Source organism: Ammospiza caudacuta, chromosome 6 (assembly GCF_027887145.1).
Source record: "Ammospiza caudacuta isolate bAmmCau1 chromosome 6, bAmmCau1.pri, whole genome shotgun sequence".
Taxonomy (NCBI): Eukaryota; Metazoa; Chordata; class Aves; order Passeriformes; family Passerellidae; genus Ammospiza; species Ammospiza caudacuta.
In genome coordinates, this window is record NC_080598.1 from 21,728,276 (window position 1) to 21,755,112 (window position 26,837).

General features: G+C 46.4%; 1 protein-coding gene across 1 annotated transcript in view; it reads right to left on the minus strand.

Moving 5' to 3' along the window:
* The window catches only part of LOC131558564 (USP6 N-terminal-like protein), a 76,134-nt gene that overhangs the window by 48,415 nt on the left and 882 nt on the right, over nt 1-26,837 (minus strand). Inside the window, exon 2 of the mRNA XM_058806389.1 lies at nt 15,556-15,637. The gene's annotated coding sequence lies outside the window, so the exon portion shown is untranslated. The remainder of the gene's footprint in view (nt 1-15,555; nt 15,638-26,837) is intronic.

Below are 26,837 nucleotides of genomic sequence, written 5' to 3' on the forward strand. Positions count from 1 at the left end.
CTGCAGTAACTAATGAGCCCCTCTGTTTGTAACCCATGCCCTGACAGACACTGTGCCACGTGAGCACAGAACGCTCACTCAGCCACAGACCCTCCCTGCTCCCAAGCTGCTGCAAGGCTTCTCCATGGCCTGCACCCTGGGGGACAGCAGCCCCTTGAATTCAGAGTGACAAAGGCTGCCACTCTCTTCTGCAGGCTCTGCTCCAGCTGAAAGGCAGAGGGTCAGCAGTAAGCTCTCCAACTGTATTTCACTCTGCTTTGCAAAGCCAGACTGTGCCAAGTTTCATCTCACAGTGGAAAGGACACATGAGCACACCAAGCCCCACAAAAGTTTAGTTCCCAGGACCACTGATGCCAGATAAGACTGTGGCAAGTCACCTTGTGTAATGTGTAACACCTGTCACCTGTGGCCCAGGCTCTGCTCCTCCCTTCAGGGGAAGGATATGGCCATGGCACAACTCAACTTGAACAGCAGAATTTTGGTGTAATGTTGCCACAAGGCTCTTCAGGAACACAAAAGACCAAAGAATGCTACTTGCATTTGAAGCAAAAGACAGAGAAGTCTGCAGTGCTTTGCTGTAGCATAAGAGAAAACAGCAACAAAACACTTTTTGAAAGAGAGCAGATGACAGCTACCTGGTTCTGCTGCTGTTATTCCTTAAGAAACAACAATCACATTCTGGTCACAGGTGAAGAACAAATCCTACATGCACAGTGAATACAAGTCTCACAGACTGTGGGACCATTGAAAAAGCAGGAGAGGAAATTTCCTGCCAAGCCATCAGCACCTGATCAGGCAGGCAGCTATTTCCTCTGCTCAGACTCATCAATTAGGCATCTTAGTGCTTGGGAGCCATGGCCATGGACAAAGGCTGTTCTCAATCTGACACAGGAACAGGAGAAGAAGATGGGGAGAGAGTTTCAAGGAAATTTCATTGGAAAGAGAAACCAAGACACACAGGAAAGTTTCACCAGAACGAGTTACCACACAGTTTTTACTCTGTTGTTGTTGATGGATCTCCAATCCTCCAACATGGGCCAGCACATAAAAAACACAAGGCTTAGCAAAGAAGTAGAAATCTGTAGGCTTAACTTCTGGGCTGCTCCCTTCCTCATCTCACCAGGAGCAAGAGCTGGCAAAGCTGTCCCATTGCCCCCAAAGTCCATACCAAGCAATATGCACAACACAGAAATCCATAAACATTTAAATACAAATCTTTGCAGACAGAAAAACCTACAGATAAAACAGGAAGTTAGTCTGCTGTTAAGTGTACTATCTATTGAAGAACATGATGATCAATTTGTTGGTTGCGTCATTATTTCCATCAAGCCATCAGAAGCAGTGGTCCTCTCGTACAGGAACCTGTGAGTTCGGCCTTGGATGTGCTGGATTTTTCTATGTGCATGGACATCAGCTCTGGAAAATTTTAGAAAATGGAGCTGGTTATTTTCTTATCACAGCATTTGGAAAACTGAAGCGAGTTCATTTGTGGCTTTCAGTACTTTAAATGGAGAGAGCAGCCAACTTCTGTCTTCATCTAGATGAATTGCTGAGATCATGCTGCTAGCTAACATCACTCTCACTTTGTTTTTTGGCTGGAGAGGCAGACAGTGCAAAAGGGTGTCCAGTTACAGAATGGCAGCACTGATAAATTGCCTGAAGTTTTAGCAAGAAAATAAATGCAAGATGTGCAACAAAAATGTCTGCTGAGTAATAGATGTGGGGTCATGTGGGCATGTTTCTAAATTCCTTCTCTTCAGTATGTTCAACAACTCTTCCAGATAGAAGCACAGAATGCTTTTGCAACTAAGTCTGACATTACTCCATTTTCCCTTCAATTAGAGATCAGTTCTAATCCCCTCCAAAGCATCCACAAAGCATTTGCCTGAATTCAGACTCCAGAGTAGTACAGTCAAAGCAGACAGTGGATCATCATGAAATATTAAGCTGGGGGCACCACAAAAAAAAGGTACCTATGTACTGAGGCAAGAAAGAAAACAACCTGCAGGACCCACTGGTGTAATAACAAGCCATGTTAGGAGCAAAAAACAACTCTTCACAGTCAAAGACCATGAGACAGCAGATAAAAAAGTTAACCAGAAGGAGGAAACACTTCTTCCAAATGACCCAGAATTGTGCAGTGGCATGTTCTGCTACTCAGAGTGAGTTACAGAAAGAGTCTGCAAAGTATCATGGAAACTGCAGGAGGACAACACAGGTGCAGCTGTTAAATCTTGAGACTCCTCCTTCCCTGAGGATTCACTCTGTTTGTCACTAGGGAAGGACACTGGCCAATCAGAACCTTGGCTGGAGCCAGTGTGGCAGGTCTTCCATTCTTGAGCTACCACACACAGGCATTGCAGCAGAGCTGGAAAAGGTTTGGGCTCCAGCATTTAAACCCTTTGACCTGGCATCTAAAGAGACTGTCTCTGACAGGGCTCTGAAATACAAGCAGAAGAAGAGGGGATCACAGATACTTCCAACTGTTCTTGCAGAGAACATCTTTCCCGGACAGAGGATTCAGAGGGGAAATGTTCTCTCTGGTGTAGAGCCCCAAGCAGTGAGATACAGCATGTCCTGTCTTCTCCATAACATGACACTCTGAAACAGAAGCTGCAAGTGTTCACATTTCAAAGCTGCAGCTCAAACTCCAGGACAGAGATCCCCAATGTGTGACACAAAATCTATCCAGCATCTACCACCATCAGCCCATTGGAAAAGACACACAGCCTCATGATTAATGGGCCACAAACTTTGTAGAGGAAATCTGAGGGCAAGAGGCACCTCCATTGCTTAGACATTGCTTCAATCGTAGATGCTGCAACAACCAGATTATGCTTACAAACCTCTTGCACCACCAGACATGACAAACTTCCAGGAAGACACAGCAAGATGACCTCTGTCACCACAGCTTTCCCAGGCACAGCACACCCTCTCAAAGGCATTAATTGGTAGCTGATGCTGGAAGGCTGTGAAAGTCAGTGTACTCACAAGGAACAGGAAGGCGGTGCTGGGCACACTGCAGAACTGAAGGAGCTTTAAACCACTTTACTCCTGCACTTCTCCTCAGACCAGAGCACTGTTTCCAAAGCTGTTCCTCTGTTTCACTAAGTATCTGAGTCAAAACCTGGCACAAACAAACCGGCCAGGGTGTCTTTGGGTGTGTTTTGCTTCCAAAACAAAACTATCTTTCATTAACAGTGCAAACATTCACTGCAGGGAGGAAGCTGATCCACTCGACTCTAAGGCTCGGCTGTCTGTCAGAAGATGCATGAATGCAAGGTGCAGGAAACAGGTTAATGGCTCACACAGAGGACACCTCTATCTCCTTGAACCAGGAGCAGATCCAAAACCAGTAACCTGGAGCTGAGATCCTTCTCCTTGTGGCAACCAACCCTCCAGAATAAATGAACAACAAAATCAGACAGGCCTCTTCATCTGAAGGCTTTTTAGCCACTTCTGCTTTAAGACAGGAAATCTTAAGGACTTTATCCAGATCGTTCAACTTGTCCTCCAAGCCACAGCAGCTTGTCAGCATTCTGCCTGGATGTCAGGCTCTGCATGTGCACATAAAAGGAATCATTTGCTCACTGCTGTAGCTACTTTCCAACCAGGCTGACAAAATGCTTCTGATTCTTTGTGCTCCTGTCGTGCTTCCCATCCTAGGCAGCTGCTTCAAGTGTTCATGCACACTAAGAGCACTGAGGTACTCTCACACCAGGTTACTCATTTCTAACTAGAAGAAGCCAAGAATTTTAAGGAACTAAAATCATAAGTTAGCAAAATTTCATGAGGATTCTCTCACCAGTTGCTGGTTAAATAGAAAACTGAGCTTTGTGGACATTGCAGACAGTAATAAGGAGAGTGATGATCATAATTAGAAAATGTGGGCCTGTCTCTGTGTGCTCCACAAAGAAGTGCAGATAAGCAATATGGCACTAACCAGCTCTGGGGCTGCAAGGGACACTCAGCAAAGGATGTGAAACCCTTTGCTACTGGAAAGGTGCACACACAAACATGTTATGCTTTGGGGCTGACAAATGCCTCAGCTGAGAAGGTTAAAACCAGGACATCCCATCAATGGGGTCTGTGCATTCATGATCCCCCAGCTGTGAGAAAATGAGAGCTGACAGCAGTGCCAATACAAGCAGTCTGTCCTCTCTCCTGTTCACTAGGTCTGTGTGCCGACGATGCAGCCTGCGGACACATTACACCCCCTCTTTGGATTTGGCATCCAGCTACAACAACCCTTTCTCTTCTTTCTTCTCTCACCTTGGGCTTCTGGCAACTGGGAGTGTAACCAGAACAAACAATCCTCCTGCTCCTGTGCTTGCAGGGATGCATCCTTAAGCCAGCATTCCAAATGCTATGGTAATAAAAACAGTCACCTGAGCATCACTGCCTTGTGCCAGACGTTCAAATGAACCAACCCACCTCAGCCTGAAGTGCCCTGTGGACCAGGGCTCCTCTCCTGCTGCCATGGAGAGATGCTCATTCAGAGTGGCCAAACAAGTCCCTCAGCACTGCCACAAACCAGTGCCACACTCTGCTTTAACATGCAAAGTGAAAACAGAGGCCAATGCTGGGACAAAGCTTCCTTCCTTCCTTCCTGCTTGCCCACAAGAGAACCAGAGCTGCCCTGGAGAGACACATCTCAATTCTTCTGAACAGAGCAAGACCAGAGTCTTGGCCTTGTAGTCTCTCCATCCTCATCACCTACTTCTCACCACCCAGCCTGCTTCTGCCTAGGATAGCACCATAGAACCATCTGCATCACCATCAAACTATAAAGTGCCTGCCATCTCCGAGCTGCAGATTCCTGGCTGAAGCAGCAAGCCTTTGGAAGTCTCTGATGACTTGTTTTTTCCTACCTCACCTATATCAGTTCATCTGAATAGCAGATGCTTCCTTTGTTAGTTTTGGTTTCTGTTTTGCTCGGAGATTTGCTTGCTTTTCTTATTTGAGCTGCTCTTAACAAAAAGCCCAGCTCCAGGCATGGTGTGACCTGTGCATTAGGAAGACTGGCAGATTGCTCTTTTTTGATCTGCTAATACAGCTGATTTTTCTCCTCTTCATTTCCAGGGAAGGCGAATAGCTGAGCCCCCAGGAAAGAGACACAGCAATTACACTTACCTCAGACCAGCAGAGCGTTTTAGTGCAGAGCTTGCACTGAGCTGGTGCCCTCCGGCATCTGCTCTGTAGACAAGAGCACACCAGGGGACAAGTGCAGCAAAGGGGGAAAGCTGACAGCTCCTGCCTCTCTGCTGCAAAGGGGATCCCAAAAATCCTTCCAAGAACATCAAATAAGCCTCTGCTCTTCTGCTACTTTCATAAATTGAAATTCTAGATTTGGAAGGAAAACAGTATGTAACTGAAACTAATCTAAAGACTTGCCTCATTGTTAGGGTCACATTTCCACAAAAATAGGAGGTGATTGCCCAATTTACAGAGCAATGCAGCTTTCTAGAGTTCTCAAGTAAGCATAACCACTGTGACTTTTCAAGTGCAGTCCAATATCTAATCCTTCACTAGATAAATTCATAGTTAGGTATAAATATGAACAGTTACATCTACAAGTGAAGCTTCACAGAAGTAAAAATTCACACTGTATAAATTTTGCAGGGTATTCTTATCAATATATGAATCATATTTTCATGTGTACAACTGCAACTATTAAGAAAGCATTAGGCATCTTGTACCTAGTCTAGTGGAAGGTGTTCCTGCTTATGGCAGGGGAGTTGAATGAGATGATCTTTAAGGTCTCTTCCAACCCAAACTACTCTGATTCTATGATCTAGCTGCTAAATTATTAACACCAAGTCTGTTTTCCCATGCATCATCCTTGCAGCTTTTGCAACCTGGTTAGGAACAGCATGGGATTATTTTATAACAAATACCAACCAATACACGAGGGGAGGAAGTACAGAAGAACAAAAGTGGAAGGACAGAAACAAAGTGAATCTTGGTTTATATAGGAGCTGTTTTTAGCTGGACTAGCATTACCATTGCTACCACTACCTCAACAGCATAATTAATGAGTTATGGCAAGATTATAATAACAGGCTCTTTAAAAGTTGTGCCAGTTGCCAACCCTATCTGTATCACTTTGCATGGCAAAGTGTGCCAAGCCTGATATTCTGCTCAAGCAATGGAAAAAACAGCTTTTTGGGCAGATCCCCAGGACAAACACTGACAGGCAGACACAGCAGCTGGTTTTTAAACAGAAGCCGAGAGACGAGTACACTCGCGGGCTTTTCCATACACACACAGACATACAAAGTCCCTTGACTCAAAGCAAGTTAATTCAAAGGGTTTCCATCAGGAAAGCAGGAGTCTCTTTCACAACATGCCTGCCAACCCTCCAAGGCTGGAAAGCTCAAGCATATAGTCCACAGACCTTTTTTCCTTTTTCTTTTACTCACAATTAACACACCGATAGCCTTGGCATCAGGCTACTTACAGAAACATTCTCTCTCAGTACTAACAGTAAAAATATTCAAGAGAGCTTTGTAGTTAAGGTAGAGAATAAGCTAATTTAAACACAACCCAGGCTATCTGCAGGGATTTTAATACACCAGGCAAAAAGAGCCAAAGAGAGAAACCACTGCAGCATGGAGATGGCTACTAGTCCTCTTGCCTTGGAGGCCTGAAGGGGATCTCCCTCTCGGTGCCAGAAAGAGAAGGAAATGGCATTTTCACTCACAAATAATATTCAAAATGTAAAATATGAGGCCTTCTGAAAATTACATTTTCTAAACTGACCTCTAATTCTAACCAGATTTTTCAAGTAGGAGCATCACCAAGTTCTTTTTATACCTTAGGCATTTTTAGGTAATGATGACTACACCTACCTAAGGGATGCTGCCATGCCAGGGCTAGGTCCTTTAGTAAATTACCCCTTCATTTAACCTACACATAAAGCCTCCTGAAGGCTGAACACCAGTGTTTTTGGCTGGTATCTGAAAACAGCCAAAGGAACAGTTGCTTCAAGCAACCTTAAGGGAAACTGAATTAAAGAAGGAAAGAAAATGCATCTTTTCCTATGGAAATAAAAATCATCACCATGCTTGGAATATTACTTCAGGTCAACATAAGCAAACAGTTGTGAAGAAAATTGTCTTCTTTGTACTTCATACTTCAACATTGTTTTGAAGATAAATAATTACTATCCATCCACATCTATCACCAATCTCCTCAGAGGGGTTGATACAGCATGGCATGACTTGAAAGGAGAACAAGGGCTGAAAAAGGAACACAAGCTCCTCTGCTCTGAGACCAACCCATTGCCAGCAGCAAGCACATATTGCTGTCCCACCACAAAAACCAACCAAGAAAAAGCATCTCCCAAAAAACCCCAACGGTTTTAACTGAGATTAAAAGGACTTGAATTTGCAGTTTATACACACAAACTCAGAAAAGATGCTCTGAGAAACGTTCTTCTTTTGTGGTTTCTCTAACAGCATCACCATTACATCATTAAAGGGGAGAGACTAATTCATTCAACATGCATTCAACCTCTAGTCTCTTAATCCAAACACTTCTCTATTGCCATTTGAATAGTCAGATGTCATGGAGGCTGTTTTGACTAGAAAACACACCACTGGTTTCTCCCATGTGGATTTTATTACAAAACTCTGTTGTCACACTAGGTGGAAAAAAGCTAATTCAAAGGATGAAAGAGGACAATGACTTGAGAACAGGCTGTTAATCTCTACATGTGCTCCATTCTCTGCCTCCACCCTCTATTTTTCCCCCACCATCTAAAGGGGAACTATGGCTCTGACTGTTTGTCAGAGCATATCCAACTTGGCTGGTCAGCAGCAGCAAGTCCTGGCACTGCATGTTCAGGCAGTTAGCACTCAGGAAACCTATCTCCTGAGCATCAGATCACACACTGCAGATGCTGCAAGGTCATGGTAACCAGTGGCAGCTGAGAAGATTGTAGTGACTTGCTGTGGTTGGTGCCTCACATCCTGCCCCTGCAGCTGGCTCACCACAGCCCTCTGGCTGGTGGATCAGCAGACTCCTGGGACCCAACAGGCCAGGAGACCTTGTGCCCACTCAACAAGACCAATGATCATTAAAAGAGAGGGGAAGAAGTCAGACACATCCTAGGAGACATCACTGCTGTGCTACAAGGACCATATACCAGGGTTGATGTAACCCAAAGCTGTTCGCTGCTATTGCAGTGGAAGGGGGAAAACCCAAAAATGCAAACCAACCACCATCTCAAATAAACAGTATTTAGTTCCATAAGAACCTGAGTGGATAAATTCTTTATTGCAACTCATTTTAAATTAGGGAAGCAAATTTAAGTGTTTGCACAGCCAGATCATCGTGCTCTGAACAAACCAAGGGAGGTTTGCAGATGTACACCATGCTGACCACAGGGTTCAGCTTCTGAGTGCAATGTAGGTAAAGAGACACTTTGGTGCAAAGCTATGTCAAGCCTGGTAAACATATGCATAAAGATCCTATTAATAACCTGGTATTTCTGCAGGGAATTGGGGGAGTTTGAAAACAGGCATTGGTCTGGAAGAGTGGAACAGGTTTAACAAGTGGGATGCTCTGTAGAAACCAGTAATGGCTGGTTATGTTGCTAGAAATGTTTCAATGAAAGTTAACTCCCACAAGGTCACAAAGTCCTGCTCAAAGGTGAATTCAGCACAATCTTAACTGAAACTGGCCAAAACCAAGCAAAAGCTATGCAAGAACCACGCTTTCAGAAACTCCAATGTGAGTGCTGCAAACAGCTTTCCTGCCTGGAGCTTTTGAATATGAAGGCCTTCTATAACAGGAAAGAAATATTTTCTGCAAAGTGACCCAAAAGACTTCAGAAGTATTTAGGAGACTGCTTTCCCCTTCTGTCAAAGTCCAAAGGGGAAAAAGGCCCATAAAAATGGAATATAATGTGAACAATGCTGAGCTGTTCATTCCAAAATGAAAGCTGCTTCTGAGAGAGCAGGGGAAATACCCACCACAATAGCTTAGGAAAACACTGCCCAAACCCTCAGGAAAAGAACAAAACAAGGAAAACATACTTTCAGAAGTCAAAAATTGTGAAAGTAACACAGAAGAATTACAGCAATTGCATGCTAGGAAATAAAGACCTAAAAGAAAATCACCATGGTCAAGCCATTTATCCTGGCTCCCATTAGCCTGGTTTCTACTTAGTTTAATCCAGGACTGCACTGAGTAGAAAACTGGCACAGGGGTTTTGGCAGCTGCTGGCACTTACAGAATGCAGGGTTCCACCCCCTGATCCTCCCCACTGCAATGCTCCCACAGCTTCCACCTGGATGCAGGACAAGCCCAGCCACCACACCTGGGCTGCTGGCACCACGACAGGGCAAAACAACAAGGAGTGGAGGATTGGTTGTCAATCCCTTAAAAATCCTCTTTGATATAGATAAAACTTGCTAAATCCCTGGGGAACCACACTTCTCCTTGGTGTGCTCCATGCAACATGGAGGTCTGGAAACGTGGGGCAGCACTGTCAGCACCATTGAAGGCTATGCATGTGCCTGGCCCTGCCCTCCTGAAGAACCCTTTGACAGTCTCACTTCCACTCAAAGCATGAGCACTGAGGCTCCAAAAACAGCTACCCTAGAAATTATTTTTTTAGAAGAAATGCATATTTCAGGAATGAGTTAATACACTTGGAAGGAAGCACTAGCCACCTCCTTGTACTGGCATTTTTCCAGCCTCCCAAAGCCTACCACCAGCCCTGCCACAGCAATTTTGCAAGGTTAGATAAATAACGAAGGAAATGGACAGCAAGCCACAGTTCTAGAAACCTACCAGAAACCTTTGCCATTTCAGGTTGCCATTTCTACCTTTTTTTCTCAGCCTCATCTTCCTGCACCCTGGTGTGGGACCCTCCAGCATCCTCTCCAGGGCACTTGAAGCCCAACCATAGCTGCAAATGGCCAGCTGTGACTTAACTCTGCTTCTTCTCTACAGCTAAAAGGCCAGGAGCAATGCAAGACCCCTCAGGTTTTATGGACTGCACCATCCACAGCATCCTGGAACCCAGCAAGGGGTCCAAGCAAGAGGCTGTAACTTCAGTCTCATAAATCACCAGCATACCAAACCCGTGTTTTCCAGCAATGCTATTGTTCTCCTCCCCTTCCCCTCTGCCACAGTATCTCAATGACCTAAAACCACTTATTATTTATCAATCCAGCAATTCTGAGAGCCCTTAGGAGGAAAAAACACTCCAATCCTTATCAGATGAGACCAGCAGGACTCCAAAGCAGAGCATTGGTACTTGTCTGGAAAAAGTGGAACCACTCAGTCTCAAGGAAGGAGCAAAACATAGCCAAAACCATCCTTAATGAAAGCTGTACCTTTTCTCTGAGGAACACTAACAAGTGAACTACAAGGAAGCTCAGTTAAAAAGAAAAAATAACACAATCTCTTGTGAACTGATAAAATATGAGATAGCCCACTGCATCCCCAGCTTAGACAGAAGAAGCAGAATATTCTTACCATTTAGTTTCTTTCTAAATTCGGGATAAGTTTTTTTTTGTAAGCCTGGATTTCACCTGAGGGTAATGCAAAAAGGAACATAAAAATCCCAACATGAATGACAACTGAAGAGCAGCCATCTGTGTGGGCGTCTCTCTTTCCAAACAAAACTTGGAGTGAAAAGGGTTTTCCAATGAGCCAGCCAAGAAAAGGGAAACTTCATCAAGAATCACAGCGGGATCTGCCTGGAGAGTATGCTGCATGCAAGTACCAGGGCTAAAACCACTCCCCCTGCCACTACCAGCAGTCCTCCCAGATGTCCATCTGTCCACTGTTCCTTATTTTCCCTTTTCAAAACTGTGGTGAAAGCTGCTGGGGAGGACACAACGTGTGGCAAGTAATTACAGAGCAAAGCAGAGCAGAAGCACCTTTGGGGATAAGCAGCAGTTCAGGCAGTCACCAAATGCTGACCCTCCATGAGGGCTGCATGAGGTCTCTGCTTGTGAAACCAAACTGAAGACCCTGGCACAGCTCTGCTGGGAGGGCTGGGTAAGCACCAACTGTGGAATGCCCACAGAACTGCTCACCTGCACCAAAGAGAGGTTTTTAAAACAGCAATCTGGAGTCAGCTTCGTTCTTTGCTGCAGGTAACCCAGAGACTGCTGGGATTCCCACTGCTGCACCCTCCCGTGCACATGTGGGTTCCAGCACTCAGCCACAGACATGGCAGCTCCTCACCTGCCCCAGGACCTGGAGGCTGCCAGCCAAGTTCAGCTCTCAGCCTGCTTAAAACTCAGCACATTTGCAAGGCACAAGGTCAAGCTAGAGCAGATGGAATGCTCAATTACGCTGCTCAGCCTCTATCCAAGCCCTTCCAGAGCAGCTCCTGTTACACCACTGGAGACAGGGTACTGATTCAGACATTAGCAGTTTACATGAATCTTTGGGCCAACCCAGAACAGTGATTTTCAGTGTCTTTGCCAGCAGATTACAACATATGCCCACATACTTCAAGCATAGTTCAATGATATCAGCAAAAATTCACTGATAGAAAAAATATTTTCCTATCAGAGTACACAAAACTCGAGGTGGACATCTCCTCCTCCATGAACTCACCCGTCTGGAACAAAACCTTCCTGAGCATCAGAAAGAAAGCTGACCCAGGGGTGCCCTGAGATTCCTGTTCATTTTCTAGCAAGCCGCTCTAAGAGGAATTTGAGCTGAGTATTGACATGCTTAAGGCCATTTAAAACAGAGACTGGCTTTCCTAACATATCAGTGTTTTTCCAGCCTCAGAGAACAAGAGACAGAGAGGAAAAGAATTGCTTTTGAGGAGAAAGCACTAATAAGATAGGAATTTCCCTGAAATAATTAGCAATGTAAGGAAAAACCACAAAACCCAACCACCCACAAACTTTCCCTAAGGAACAGCTTCAAACCTATGAAGTCTCTACATCCACAGGCCACCAGGTGTATGGCAAGCATGGGGCCTACTTCTGCATAAACACTGGGGCGCACGAGATCATCTGCATCCCAGATGGACAGGGGATTTGCAAATAGGTTTGCAACTAGGAAGTCCCCAGGGAACTAGGGAAAATTGAATAGCTAAAACAATCCTGATCTGCCAGCTAATACAGATGGTTTTTAACAGAAAGATACAACAGGCCTTAGGAAGACATAAGCCCTCTCCCCCATGGAGAGAAGAGTGTCATTTTGGCACTTACTTTTTCCTAGTCTTCTCAGGAATCTTGGCAGGAAATGGTAGAGACTTCCTCCACTGCATAAATTCTTTTATCAGATTAAATTAGATTAATTCCTTCAGGAAGATTACTGCTCTAGGCAGATGATGAGTGCTCATACCTTGATTCTCATGGTGCTTCTACCCCAATGACTGAAATAGCACTTAAAAATTTTGTTTCACCCCCAATCCTTTCACAAAGACCTGCAGGTCTGTTACCTGCAAGAAACATATACCCACTTGTTCCAAATGTAGAATACACCTAAATTCTTAGTATTACTTCCTCTCTTTTTTTTCTGGTTTCCAAACATTCAAAAAAAATTGGAAGTATTTCTCCTTGTTTTCTTAATGTAACCATGACAAAGTTGCTATGCAATTGTCTGTTGGGGAATTGGGGCAGGAAGAAAAAGAAAGATAAAGCAAACTGCTGGAGTTAACCTGCAGCAGGAAACAAATAATTTACAGGCTCACATATGGAATCAACTCTCATTTTTTCAGAGGAGTAAGTACCAAAGGCTTTGCACAGTCATTGACTCTCTGGGCTCATTCTCTGATGTGTGGTGCTTGCAGCACTACCAGCTAATGGTAACAAAGATTACCCTGTAAAAGGAGTGGTGGAAATGTCTGAGGAGATGCAAGACCAAGAAGAAAATAGCCCTTCACCCCTGAAAGGTTGCTGCTCATGTGAGAAACCAGTACAAGACCCAGAGTAGTTAGAAGCAGTTGGTGAAAGCAATGAGGCATGTGAAGACAGTTTGTCCCTGGAGCAGCAGCTGGGGAAGAGAGGAGAGGACAGCTGCAGCACTGCCCCAGGACATCCCATGTCATTTCAGGGTATCTGACAAGGGCACTCAAACATGGGCATGATACATTCCACATCATCGAAAAGCTCAACCCTCTGCGAGCCTGCAGTGGCCCCAAACGGGGCTGCAACAGGACAGTGCAATGCTGTGCAGGGACAGAACTTTTCCCATGGATGCTGTGGATAAGGTGACTTTGCCAATTCACTGCTCAGGGTCAGGTCAAAAGGTTGGCTCATTGACCACCTGCCCCTGAGCAGCACTCCCCATCCACTGCTGGTTAACCTCTGTGGCAGCCATCAAAAGGAAAAGCAAGAGCAACCCAGACTGAGTTATCCATTGCAGCAATACAACACTGCTCTCAACTTGCATTACCCAGCCCCTATGCTCTCACAGCAGTGTCCTGAGCTGTTTTTCAAGTCAGCATTTAGCTTTTTTGCTGGCTAATGTAACATTTCCTCTCCCTTCCCCCAGTCCAAGGATTTGGCAAAATTGCTTCTTTTGCAAATCCCACTGCAAACGCTGAACTTTTACCAGTTAGACAGGGAAAATCTTGACTAAAAATAAACCATGTTTCAGAAAATAGACCTCCTTCCAGTACAATGAAGTAGTGGATAATGCATGCATGCAGATCTGCCAGGAGAACACAGCCTCCAGATTTGCATAAGAATCTCCTCAAGCTCAATAGACAGCTGCAACTCCTGTGACTTATCCCATCTTAACAAAGAACAAGGGAAGGGGGGGGTGTCTGGTGAAAGGAGTGAGGTAAGGTTGAGGATGCTGAGATAAATCAACTTTCCACCTGTGGTGGCAGGAAGAGAAGTGCCACCATCACCACGTGCCTGCATCCCCAGTGAACCAAGCTGGTCATAACCCATTTGGGAGGGAGGGGATGGCATTCCCTGCATGGTCACTACAGAAGGCGAGAGTTTGTTACAGGAAATCCACTGCAATTCAGGCATGAGAAGAGAATGATCTGGGATTTTGCCACCTGAGTCACCAGGAGTCTGGGACACTGACTCAGTGCTGGCTCTCCTGACTCAGACACACCTGCAGCAGCTTGCTAGCAAACAGAGGCACTCCTACCTTTGCTGTTCCCCTTCTTATTGTGGTTTTCCCTCTAAGAAGAGGCCTTTTACAGCAGAAACTTAACTAAGAAAAGGAAAGCATAGGGAGAAGACTGGCCTGGGAAGCACAGGCAGTGCTCAACTAAGCAGCTGTGCTTTTAGATCCAAAGAGGGCACATTTGCTTGCTTGCTGTGATAAACCCCGGGAAATACAGGAGAATTAGGTGGAAACAGCTCCACCCTGACTCCTACTCCTCTACATGTCTGCAGCACCACCCAGACAGTCCTGGATGAACCAGGTTTTCAAGAAAGATATCTTTCCATAATGAATACATTTCACTTTTTTTATTTTAGGAATCAAGAAAGCATTATGCAGCAAGTTGTGATTATATCCTTATACAATCACATGGGCCATTCAGGCAAGTTAAATGCAAGGCAATGCCATTTTTATGAGATCCACAAGGGACAGATGTTTGCAAAGGAGCTGCTTCTGCTCCTAGGGCAAGCTGAAGGTTTCAGTTCAGCGTGCCAAGCCAACCCTCCTTGCCCATTAACACTCCCACAGCAGGATCATGCACCTGCTTTTCAGACCTCCCCCGAGCAACCACAGATGGCTGAATATTCCACTCCAGTTCCAGTTGCACACACACCTGATCAGCTGTGAACACAATTCCAGATAATACAACAGTAGACTGCAACCCACTCCTATATTTTTCCCTCCTCAAATTAATCCAGAAATTGAAATTGAGATCTGCTTGTAGCATAGCAAGGGGCATCACTGAAAGCATGTTTGGCATCTCAGGGACTTCAACTGACTTAGGCAATGCACTTAGAATGCCAAACAGCTGCAAAGAGCGCAGATTAGATTTTTCATTTGAGCACTGATGCCTTAAAGCAATAACAAACCAAATAACTCAGGCAAAAGGATGCACAGGGCGGCGCAGGGGAGGCACTACTCCACTGCTCCTGAGAGCAATCAGTGGCAGAGCAGAGCAGTAATTATCCAGGGAGGAATAAGCTGCTACAGGCTGTTCTTGCCATCCATTAAGAAAACAACAGCAGATTTGTTCATGGTTGGATACCGAGAGGCACACAGCTCCCTCCCTCCCCGCGGGGGAGCTGCCAGAGGGCGGCTGAGCAGGAGGCGCAGCAGCCCCCCAGCCCGGCCGGGATTCCCCAGCTGGAGCTCCGGGAAGGAAAAGGCAGTGCCTGGGCTAGCAGGGAGCACGGCCTCCCACGGGCTGCTCTGCAGCAATGCTGCTTTCCAGCCCTCTCCTCAGAGGGCTGTCAGCAAGGCTAAATGCAAACCTTATCTTCTGCCTGCGTTTTCACAAAACCTCTGCATGGAAAAATCAACTATTCACTGCAGAGCAGTCTGCACCACAGGATCCATTCCACATCCATCAGGCAAACCCTGCACACATTTCACCCTGGCCATATGCAGCCCCTCTTTCCCCCACCAGGAACGTAACAAACATACCTGCTCAGGGCATCAGCTTCTCCTCTAGCACTGTCAAGGAGCCAGAACACGATTCCCATGGGCATACAGGAACTGGCAAATCCTGTAAGCATTAGAGAGAATAGCAATTAGTGCCATTAATGAGCTGCCTGGTGAAAAGGAAGGATGCCAAAGCAATCTCGCAAGAACCAGGAAGGTGGTAGGTCCCTGCCCTGAACACACTCCTGCCAGCCCTGGCATCATGGCAGAGGTACATGGCATGAGGCTGTCAGGGGACTTCTCCAAAATCACAGAAGGAAGCCAAAGCAAAAGACAAGATGATGAGTCCCAAACCAAGGCTGTTCATCCAGTAAAGCCTCCTCAACAGCCAGTGCAATGAAGATAACACCTACATGCAGGGGCAGAAAAGAGGCTGGTAAATGGGATGGAACGGATCACCTACAGTGCCCCTGCTGTGCTCCCTGAGATGCTGCTGAAGATCTGCTTCACAGCACCTGGGCAATTTCTTCTAGTTTGCAGTGGAGGCAAATCCCACATGACAGAGCCAGGCCACTTCCATTTCTTCATCATCATCGATTCATCATTATAGTTTCATAACAAAAAAGGCTTTATATTTTCCACTGATGGCTGTATAAAGCTTTTGTACCTCAGTCACACAGAAGACATTTAACCAGCACTGAGAAAGAGCTGTGACAAAAGTCACCTCTGCAGGCTACAAAAACACCTCACTTCAGACACGTGAAGTGCCTGCTGCATGCCAAAGAAAAGACAGCAGAAATGTTTTACTGGAAACAATTTTAAGCAGCCACAAGGAGAAGTTTTTCTGATAATACTACTGAAGCAAAGGTCACCACATCTAATGTAATTTTACTTTTTCCATCCTGTTCGTGCAATGGTTCAGGGATAGCAAGGAACATGGTGGCTGAGGGACCATCCTCAGACACACTGTAACACAGAGAGCATCTGGAAGCTGAGGGAGGTAAGGAAATAGAGAGACATCTCTAGTCAAAACACTAAACCAGCAAGAGGAAGGTGCAGAATCAGCCTGACAATGTCTCATGTGCTTCCTGCCAACTGGACCTCATTATGTACTGTGAGAAAACTTACTCATGCAGCATATCAGTTTACCTTGGACTGAGGAGGAGAGACTTGCTTGCTTTCCCCAGTCTCTGCAGGTGATTCAGAAAACTGTCATTGCCAACTGGTATTTAAAGAACTGAGAAAAGTCTAATCCATTTGTGGCTCCCTCTCACTCATTTTCCCCTTTCTCCTTTCCTATTAAGGAAGGGCTGAAGGCATTTCTAAGTATGAAAAAAATGCTGAAGTCCACAAGACCACAGCACAGACCTTGGACTCCAGCCTCAATCACAAATTTCCCATCACCCTGTTGCTCTACATTAACCAAAACATAGGAGTTACTTCTGTTATGTACTTCCAGGAGGGTCTTTTGCTGTTCTTTTGAAGCCAGTAAGTGAACACTATTCAGCAGCTCTACAAGGACAGAAGTAACAGGACAAATCCAACCTGGCCAATAATCTTGGGTGGTAGCTTACATATCAAGGTACGGAAAGAAAGGGAAATCATACCTTAACTTCACATGGCTTAAATCTGAAGGGGGGCTGCCTTACCTTCATAGGACTTCATCTGCACTGGTGCTGACCCATGCCTGCACCAGGGCTCAGCACATGGGGAGTATCAACATGGCAGCCATACAGACAACCTTTTCTCCCTCCCTCCTCCAGTTCCTTTTCCATTTAACAACTTTCTCAACTCGACTCCTACTCTTATACAACGCTGCAGAAACATCACTGACAAAGTTCTAAGTCCTCACTTCCCAATACTGCCGAGCAAGGCAAAAAGAGATGCCTGAAGCTTTCTTAAGTGCTGCTGGATTTAATCAAAGCCATATGAAGATGGCCTGCTTGCCCTCCCAAAGCAACTGCAGCTCTCAGAAAAAGCATGTTGTCCCACAACAGACAAATATACTGGAAACACAGCAGAGTGCCAGGGAATCAGAGAGCTCAGCCTCTCCCTTGGTTCCCAAACTTCCTTCTCCCAGTGCCCAGCAGTCACTTGTCCTAGGGCTGCTCCTCCCCAAGACATCACCAGGCTCCAGGCAGTGCAGAGCACGGATGACACATGACAGCTGAGCTCCTCTGCCGCTTTCCTGCGGCTCCAACTTGTCCACCAAAATATCTATTTCTCAGTGCCACCACCCTAGCAGACCCTCTGTGGCCTTGGCCACGATGACTCCTTGCTTGTTGCAGACTGAGGTAGTGCTGCAGAAACACAATAACCTTTTGTTTCATCTAAAGCAGGACACAAAGATTCACCAGAGTTTATAAAAAGGTTATGAAGCAAGGCAGCAGAGGACTGAGTGATACTGGGTGACTACAAAGATGGGGCATCCACAACTTTTGGGAGCAACCTGTTCCAGTGCCTCACCACCCTCATCACAGAAAACTTCTCCCTTATATTCAATCTAATATTCTCCTTGCTACATTCAGCAGGAAGCTTTATTTAAAAGCTCAAAGTCCTCCCAGAGGGAAACCTCCCCTGGGTTAAGTAGGAAGCCAAACCCTGGCAGCATGTACACGAAGCCATCAGTCAGCAGTGCCCCACAAAGGACTCTTCCAACACTGTAGCCTCCCAGAAATATTAATGCACTTAGCAAGGTGGTGCACCTTGCCACCCTCTTACATGGAAGGAAACTGGAGTAGAAGCAGGACATGTTCTACCAGGGGCTACACAGCTGCTCTTCAGCAAGCCATGCCCACTCCCACAGGCTTATCAGCTCAGCTGATCCAAAAGTACTCTCTGCTGCCACAACGGGCAGTCCTACCTTTTCTCTCCCCTCGCTTCTACACATCTCTACAATAGAGGTAGCAACCATCATTTGCTTGATTCAACTGGAAGCCATCTCAGAAATAAGAAAATAAAGGAGAAGAATTTCTGGCAGGAGAAGAGCCTGAGATCAGCTAAATCTGATGAAAAGCATGACCTCAGAAAGGCACAGTGGTACATGTGGAAACCAAGATGAGGCTTCAACCTGTCATATATTTGTGTTTGCACAGGGGTAAGTAATGTAAAATCAGTTTAACAGCTCCATTCATTATTGAGCATGCTCTGTCACTCACTGTTGTAAAGACCCATCCAAAACAGCCCAGTGATTTGCCCTCTGAGGTCTCCAAACCAGGCTGATGCACCCAAAAAGCAACACACCACAGATGTGCAAGCCTTGCAGCTTACCAAGGCACCGCAGTAAAATAAAATTCCTCCAAGAGGATTGGGAATTTTTTGGGGGGGAGAGGAGGGGGGTATTTTGTCACAGCTGAAGGGTGTTCTCAAATGGTTTCAAGGAGCAGAGGAGCAAGGACAAGCATATGCAAAGGATCTAGCAAAAGCTCTTAAGCAAAGCAGACAGCAGGAAGCTGAAAATAAATACGCAAAGCCCTTTGCAGCACCAAAGTTCAAATCCATCTGGATAGCTCTAAGGCTGTCACGGCAGCCCACAGAGGGCATTTTCCAATTCCTTGCACAGAAACCCTGGAAAATAACGATGGAAAAGTAGAAGCACAGGCTTGAACTCTAAGCCAGACCTCCATCCCAACACGTGACCAACTTCAACAGCACCAGGAGTGCAGGGGGAGGAGAGCACAGCCCTGCATGGTCCCCACAGGCTGCCTTGTCCCCAGCACCGGGATGCCTGAGCGCCCTCAGCCCCCACCCTGCCTCTCCTCTGGCACAGGTGTGGATGGAGGGGTTACAGCAGACACGGGTGCAGCTCAGAGGGGCTGCCAGCACCAGCCTTCACATGCCAGCCAGTCACCTCACCTCCAGCACCAACAAGAGGCACAGTCCCCACCTAAAAAGTACATGCTGCAAAGCTGCACTGAGTGGAGGGAGCCAATCCATCAGCTTGCCCAGAGGTCCCACCTGAGCATCCCAGCAGCAGTCTGACAGAGCTCCCCAGCACTAGCTCCTTACAGAGGGGGAGGAGGTAGAGTAATCCTGCCTTGTTTTTCTGAGTTACACAACATTAGTCACACAGGCTTCTGTCCCAGGGCCCCCAGGCAAGCCTTGCCTTCCATGGCTGCTGTGTGCTCCCCCTTATACTACCAGCTCTTGACAGGAACAGACAAGCACAGTTCAAAAACTCACATTCGAGCCTCCTTTACACGCATTTCACAGAAATACCCAGAGCTGCCCCTCCACTTAACACAGTTCTATTTTTCCCCCCACCAGGAAAAGCACCCAGTTACTCAAATTGAATTTCCATGGCATTAAAATCAATTAAGCAGCTACACATCTCCAACTGACCCATTCCCAGTTTTTCTGATAACTGCCACCACACAGACCACATGCACACCCCCAAAATATCCCAAAGCATCCTTAAAAAAATCATGGACTTTGTAATAAAGCTCAAGCTTTCACCTCCGCAGAAATGCATCTTAGTTTAAAAATAAATAAACAAACCACAACGGATCAATTCAGGTCAGTTTTTACCAAGAAGAGCTTCAGAAGTCAGCTGCAGCTTGGTGTAACCACAGAGCTCACGTGAGGCAGGACACAAGAGCCATCACGTCCATCGTGTCACACATCCAACATTCAGGCTGGGGACCTTCCAGCTGTCTGCGTGCCACCTCCCAGCAGCAGGGACCTGGAGCAGAGCATGGCTCCTCAGCCTGCAGGGAAAAGCAGCTCATTGCACTCACCCAGACACCAGTGACCACTGACAACAGATGCAAGCACTGCCCACACCTGTTTCTCAGTAGAGACGAGCTGCCAAAGCAATCAAGCGAGCCAAGCCCTTCAGCTGCAGCTCCACAGAGCTCTCCTGGCCGTGCCACAGCTCTGCTTTCCCCAGCAGCTCTGCAGCACCAGCAGGAATCGCTCTGCAACACAGCTCTGCAAGCAGATGCCTGCAGCGGAAGCAGCTCTGGTGCACAGCCTCTTTGCTCATTTTACTGCAGTTTCTTGAAATCAAACAAGAACAGCTAAATTCATTCTCTCTCAGCTCTGGCAGGGTACTGGCTAACCCAATCTTTTCATTTCAGTCTGCCATTTCCAGCAGTAGAAACACTGTTTGAGCCACAAACTAAAGCCCAGGGATGTATTTCCCAGGGGTAAATGCCCCTCCTGGCCAGCCTCTCTGGGCATGGACTCTCTGTCCATTCAGCTGTCCCCACGCCAGATCCAGCACCCTGCTGTAGGTGATGTGCAGTCTCCCAAGTACTGATCTGCTTGGATGTGCCACAGGATGAGGTCAGTGGAAATTCAGCTGGCATCCGTGCCCAAGGCAGGAAAGCAGTAAGGGAAGAGATCCCTGTAAAATCCAGACAAAAACCTTGAAAAACTGTTTCCTTGGACACACAGGAGGCTGATAACAGCCCCCTGCCCCTTCTCCCTCCTGTTCGCTCCAGTCTGCTGGAAGGAAAAGCTCTGGCTGCCATGAAGCCTCTGCCAGCCATCTGACTGAGTGCTGGGACACAAGAGGGTGAGATGACAACAATTTCCATCCAGACTTTCAGATGTTAAAATCATGGCGAGGGCAAGGCTGCAGGAAAGAAAACTCCCTGAGTTCTCACAAGTTTATAGAAGGCTAGAACAACTGAAGGGATTTATAGACCAGCCTGAAAGCACACACACTTGCTGAGTCTGCCCCTTGTATTGACACACGTATGGTGCAATTTTTTCCACAGAAACTGGATTACAGCACCCTGCTTTAGGGGGTGACTAATCACATCAACGGGAAACAAGTTCAGCCCCTTCAGTGGTTAAGATCTTGTGAAGCTTATTGGTTTTCTCAGCTATATGTTACATATGCCCCCTTCCCACTCCCAATTCAACTTCAAGTTCCACATGTGGCACCCCGTGGCATCTTTCTCTCACAGCATAGGAAGCCCTGAGCAAACCCCAGCCAGATCTGGTTGGTCTGATACACAGAGGTATCAGAGCACAGCCATCAGGTGACCCCTGCAGAGACTGCTGGGGGATTTACACCATAAGCTCAGGGCAGGCAGAAGGACAATGCATCAGGCTCTGCTCAGCCTCCAGACATTTGGAGCATCTCTGGGAGGTCAAGTGATGATTCCACCAGCCCTTTGTCCAAGGGAGCCAAGTGGTGGGTGTCTGTCTACCATAGCTACTGTCAACCTGGTCAGCTCTGCAGCAAACCTGATGGCAATGCAGCTGTGGCTCAAAAATATGTTGGTAAATAAAAAAATCCAGTGCCAGGCCACCTAGACTGGCAGCACCAAGGTGGCTCAACTCTAGGCCACAAGAGCCACCAAACAAATTAATGCCTCGCAGGTCAGATACAGGTTTCCCAGTGAAACTTATACAGCAAGTCAAGGAGCAAAGCAAATAGAGAGGTTTTGAACTAATTTCAGTTTATCTGGTTAGCAGCAGCAACAGCACAGGTAACACTTCTGACCCACTTTGTTACCACCAGAGGAACGAGCACATTACATCCTTCCTGATAAATCCCCCCAGTCGTATATCAACACTCTCATGATCACTTTTGACTCATGGAAATGAAAGGGGAGGGAGGAGAGATACTGTAAGTACAAGGCACCACAGTTTTTCAAGAAACTGAATTTCTAAATATGCAGGTCATTTTCCTACCTGCTCCTTCATCTACTCTATTGAAATGTTTGACAGGACACATAATTCACTATCAGTGCTACCTTGCTCCACTCAAGCCCATCAGATGTCAGAGCTTTAAAAGAAGGAAAGGAGACACTCAAAAAATTTAACTTGGGGTGAGAAAACCACACTACTAAGCTAAAACTTTTGCAGTCAGCTATGATTCAAACAGAAGATTTTTTTAAAGAGCAACTGCAGTAGCTGTGACTGATACTGTATCCCCCCAACATCCTGCCACGGCTGTGGTGAGCGGTAGATATGGCTCTCACACGCATGCCCCTCACTGATTAATGACAGCACGGTAGGCTAGGGGAGGCAGGAGATTTAAAAACTCAGGACAATCTGCTTTTGATCCTGATTTCTGGAGAGTGAATTGGCCCACAGCATGTGCATGAAGGCAAGCATGTCTGCACAGCTGCTGCAAAGAAAAGTAAGAGATGCAGGAGCAGGCTGCAGAGTTAGGCTGCTGTCCCTGCTGCTGCTGGGTCACCAGCAAAGCACATACCTCACTGTGCTCCACCAGCCACTGTCCCCACACCTCCTGCAGCAAGAGGCACCAGCAAGCTGCTGAACACACCAACAAGCAAGCATTTTGAGCAAGATGGCTTCAGTTCTGCTGTTAGGACTCCAGCAGGGGCTCAAGTCCTACCTAAGGAGATCAGATACCCACTGATGGACACTCAGGCAAAGCTGGAGTGATGGGCACATAAAAGGGGCTGAGCATCCCCAGCACCTGCTTCTTCTTCACTGAACTTTTTTTCCCCACCTTGGACTAATGACAAGGAAAATCCTTCACTAAGCTCCAAAAGATGAAGCAAGTAATTTGTTTGCTTGAACTTTGGGGCACCACAGCACTGGGGCTCACTGGCACTGTGAGCTCTCACCCTGTCAGACACAAGTGCTCAGCTGCTGCCTGCAGCAGGGAACTCCTCTGCAGGAAGCTGAATGGTGCTGGCTCCTGCGTTTGATTTCCAGGATCCAAGCCACAAGGAGAGCTAAAAATGTCCCAATTAACCATTTCTTTTCAACACAAGACTTGATGATGTGCCACAAGGGTATTATACAACTGCAAACAAGAAGAGGTGATCTGCAAATCAAACTAAGAAAAGTAAAAATCAGAAAAAAATTACTTCAAAAAGAAATCAAAGCAAGCTAGCCAGGACTGTAAGCTCTGAATTCAAGCATGGACCTCATGGCCAAAAATGTAGAGAAGCTTGTGCTACTTGCAATTGTGGTGGCTGGCTCTGAGATGCTTGCAAGCTTTCTGGTGTAACACACAAAGGGTATATAATTTCTGTTCTGCACCGATTACACACAGAGAGCTCGTTCTGGCCAAAGCCCATACAAGCTGTCTCCTGGATCAGCTGGCTGGTTAGCACGGTGCCATCCTGCATGTCAGGAGTTAAGCAGGAAACTTTTATTCCCTGTAAAACCCATTGCAAAGAGACAGCTACACTCTAGAACCAAGGATTTCCTCACATGAAGATTTAGCAGCAGATTTTTTTATCACTGCCCAGTTTTTGCAGCGACATGTAGACTTTAAACACGGTCTGTGGGTAATACTGGAGTACATTAGTCACAGCAGTGCACACGGGAGAACCAGCAAATCCTCTCCATTTGAGCCCGAGCCTTAGCTTTACCGTGGAATTACATTTATCTCTCTGGCACTAGGCTCTCATTAATGGAATTACCAGGCAGGCTGCTTCAGACTTAACACTTGAGAGAGGCGGGCTGGGATGGCGCCGCTCCAGCCTCAGCCCGCAAAGCCGGCACTGTTTCTCCATCCTCCAGCGAGCTGCCGCCCCAACGAGCCCGACCCCGTGACGAGAGGCAGGGAAACAAAAGGAACAGCCCCGAACTGTCCAGGGCAATCAATATCTTTCTAGGAACATCCAGGCTTCCCGCCAGCTTTCTTGCAACCCCGATTTAGCTCTTCTGCAGTGCAGGGGGGGATGGCACGCGCAGGAGCAGCCCGGCGGGATGCGGAGCCGCCTGGCACTAAGGGACACTTAGGGACAATCTACACCAGGCCCTCTACAAGTAACTTCAGCTGAGGTGTCAAAGCAAACCCACAGCTACAGAGAGCACCCACCCACCCAGAAAATCAGAGCAAGCTCTCCAGTCTGAATACTTGCTTCAGAAATACCCACTGCTGCTTCAAACAGGGAGGTGTATGGTGGCAAAGCAGCCGAGACTGCTACCCTCAGCACACCAGAGTACCTTGCACATTCTAGAAATCTGCCTTCCACCACACAGCAGCTCTTGCAGGGCCATGCTGAGCTACCTGCAGCGTAGCATGAGCCTGCCCCTTAAAGAACCCCTGCACTACCCAGTAAAATGGCCAGCTGGGATGTCCCAGGCTGCCGAGAGCTGAAGGAGATACAGCAACCTCCCACAAAGCTGCACTGATAGCTCTGCAGCTTCAGCATCTCTGGGGGCTGTTCTTCACACAGAGCAGCTGTAGGCTCCTCTAGGTGGTACATTCCCAGTCACCTGCAAGGCAACTTCTATCATCTCAGCATGGATGGAGCACAAGGACAAAACAGATCCACCAAAACCTGAACAATACTGCCCAGCATTGTTCAGGAGCACACCTCTGCCAAAGCAAGTGGAATACAGAAGGGGGAAAGCAAGCACAAAGTTTATTTATTTGCAGAGCACAGACATATCCTCAACAGCTTGAGCTGTGGGAGCTGAATACTCTCCCCTGTAATTAAAATGAAGGAGAGGAAAGCACAGGAATTACTCCAGCATGATTGTGAAGGACTGACAAGCTTTGAGTTTCAAAGTCCACCTTAACACACATTCTTTGCAGCGATTTTAGTTCTAAAGAAAAGGAGAAAAGAGGTTTTGCTGTGGGAAAAGCTGCTGTACAACCCCGTTATTAAACCAAACAAGGCACAAATGAGGGAGGCTGTGGCTGGGTTGATGAAGCAAGGCTCAAGACAAGCCTCTTTTCCCCCTGCCCCTGCATTTGCTCTGCCAGGAGCTCCCAGCAACATGATTCAGAAGCAGACTGCCCCGTGACAGGAAAAACACATATAACACCCAGGCAGTGAAACCTCACATCTGAGAGCATCTATGCAAAACACAGCCTGAAACACATTTTCCAGCTCCACAGAGCCAGCCTGATACTTAGCAAAGGCAAGCTGCTGAAATGCTGTAGTGTGCATTGAAGGTAAGATTCCTCAGCAGGAGAGACTCTTGAGCATCTCCTGGTTTACTCCATATCAGAAAAAAGGGGAAAAAAAAAAAAAAGAGATGCCTAGGGTAAGATTGTGGGGTTCTGCAGCTCAGGGCGATGTAAAAGAGACAGGAGGACACAAGAAAAAAAAAATTACACAAGTGCAGTGCTCTCCAGTGTGGCACCCAGGGGAATAGCTACAAAAACTACTTTCTTTTCAAAAAAACCAATAAGGGTAAGGAGCCATCAAAATTATGAGTCAAGCTCCAAGATAAGAAATCATATTGCTGGATGGGTGCGGCTGCTTGCTTGTTTGGTTGCTGTTGGGTTTTTTCTTAAAGATAAACATGTCTTTCAGAACATGTTTGTTGGCCAATCTTCTCTCTGACAAAAAAAAAAAAAAAAACCTCCACAGAAGGAAGCTCACAACCGTGAAAACGATAAATGAGAGACAGGAGAGTTTCAGAAGAGTTCTGAGGTCATGCTTCACTGGCTCTTTAAAGTAAGATGCAACACATCAAAAAGAACAAAAGAGGAGTAAATTTAAAATTCCAAATATTTCAATAAAATATCATTCAGAGAACCTATTAAGCAAACTCTGCAAGAAGCAGACCTCATTCACAGAGCCCAAAACCTGTCAAGTAAAATAAATAAAAAATGTTTTGCACCTATTTCATTTGCAAAGCTGTTGATATATAGGAATGTTTAATCAGAAATTCATAGTCTGGAGGAGGATAGCTCAGCAAATTCATCCAGAAAAAGTAACTTGTATCTCACAGGCAGAACTAAGGCAAATCCCACAAGAAGGGTATAAAATTGAGCAGAGAATGGTTTTGAAACCAACAGAATGATGGCTTGAACACAACCAAGGTAGAAGTAGAAAAGTACTGCAGGAAAGCAACGTGTAAAGCACCCAGGAACTCGACAGAGCAAAAGCCACAGCAAATCCCATCACTTTCACCAAATTCCCTGCTGGCTCAGTGAATTGCAGTGACTTGGTGACCAGGATCACTGCGTGCAGCCTGGCCAGCTCAGCAGGACTCTGCTGCTCTCCACACAGCTAGGCGTTAAGCAGCCACCACCAAGGTTATACAACAAGGTTATTCTGTAATCATCTCGGTTCAGAAAGTATTTTGCACTGGCCGTCAATGCTTTTTGGGTTTTGTCTCGTCATCATCAGAGGGGAAGAAATGTGATCCAGCACAAGGGAAGATATTTACCAGAATGACAGGTTTTTGACGGAGTCCTGGATATTGCTATTGCTGAACACAGCTTTAATTAAACACTGCAAGCCCACCAATAGCTTTGTCTTCCTCAGCATAGCGCTCACAGAGAAATGACCCAATGCTCTCACCTGCTTTGCTATGCACCCCTTGATTGAGGGCATCTCCTTTTCCTGTATCCAAACTGGGCACCAAAATCCCATCTGGTCAGTGCAGCTCCCCAGAAGACTCCAGCACATGCCCCCATC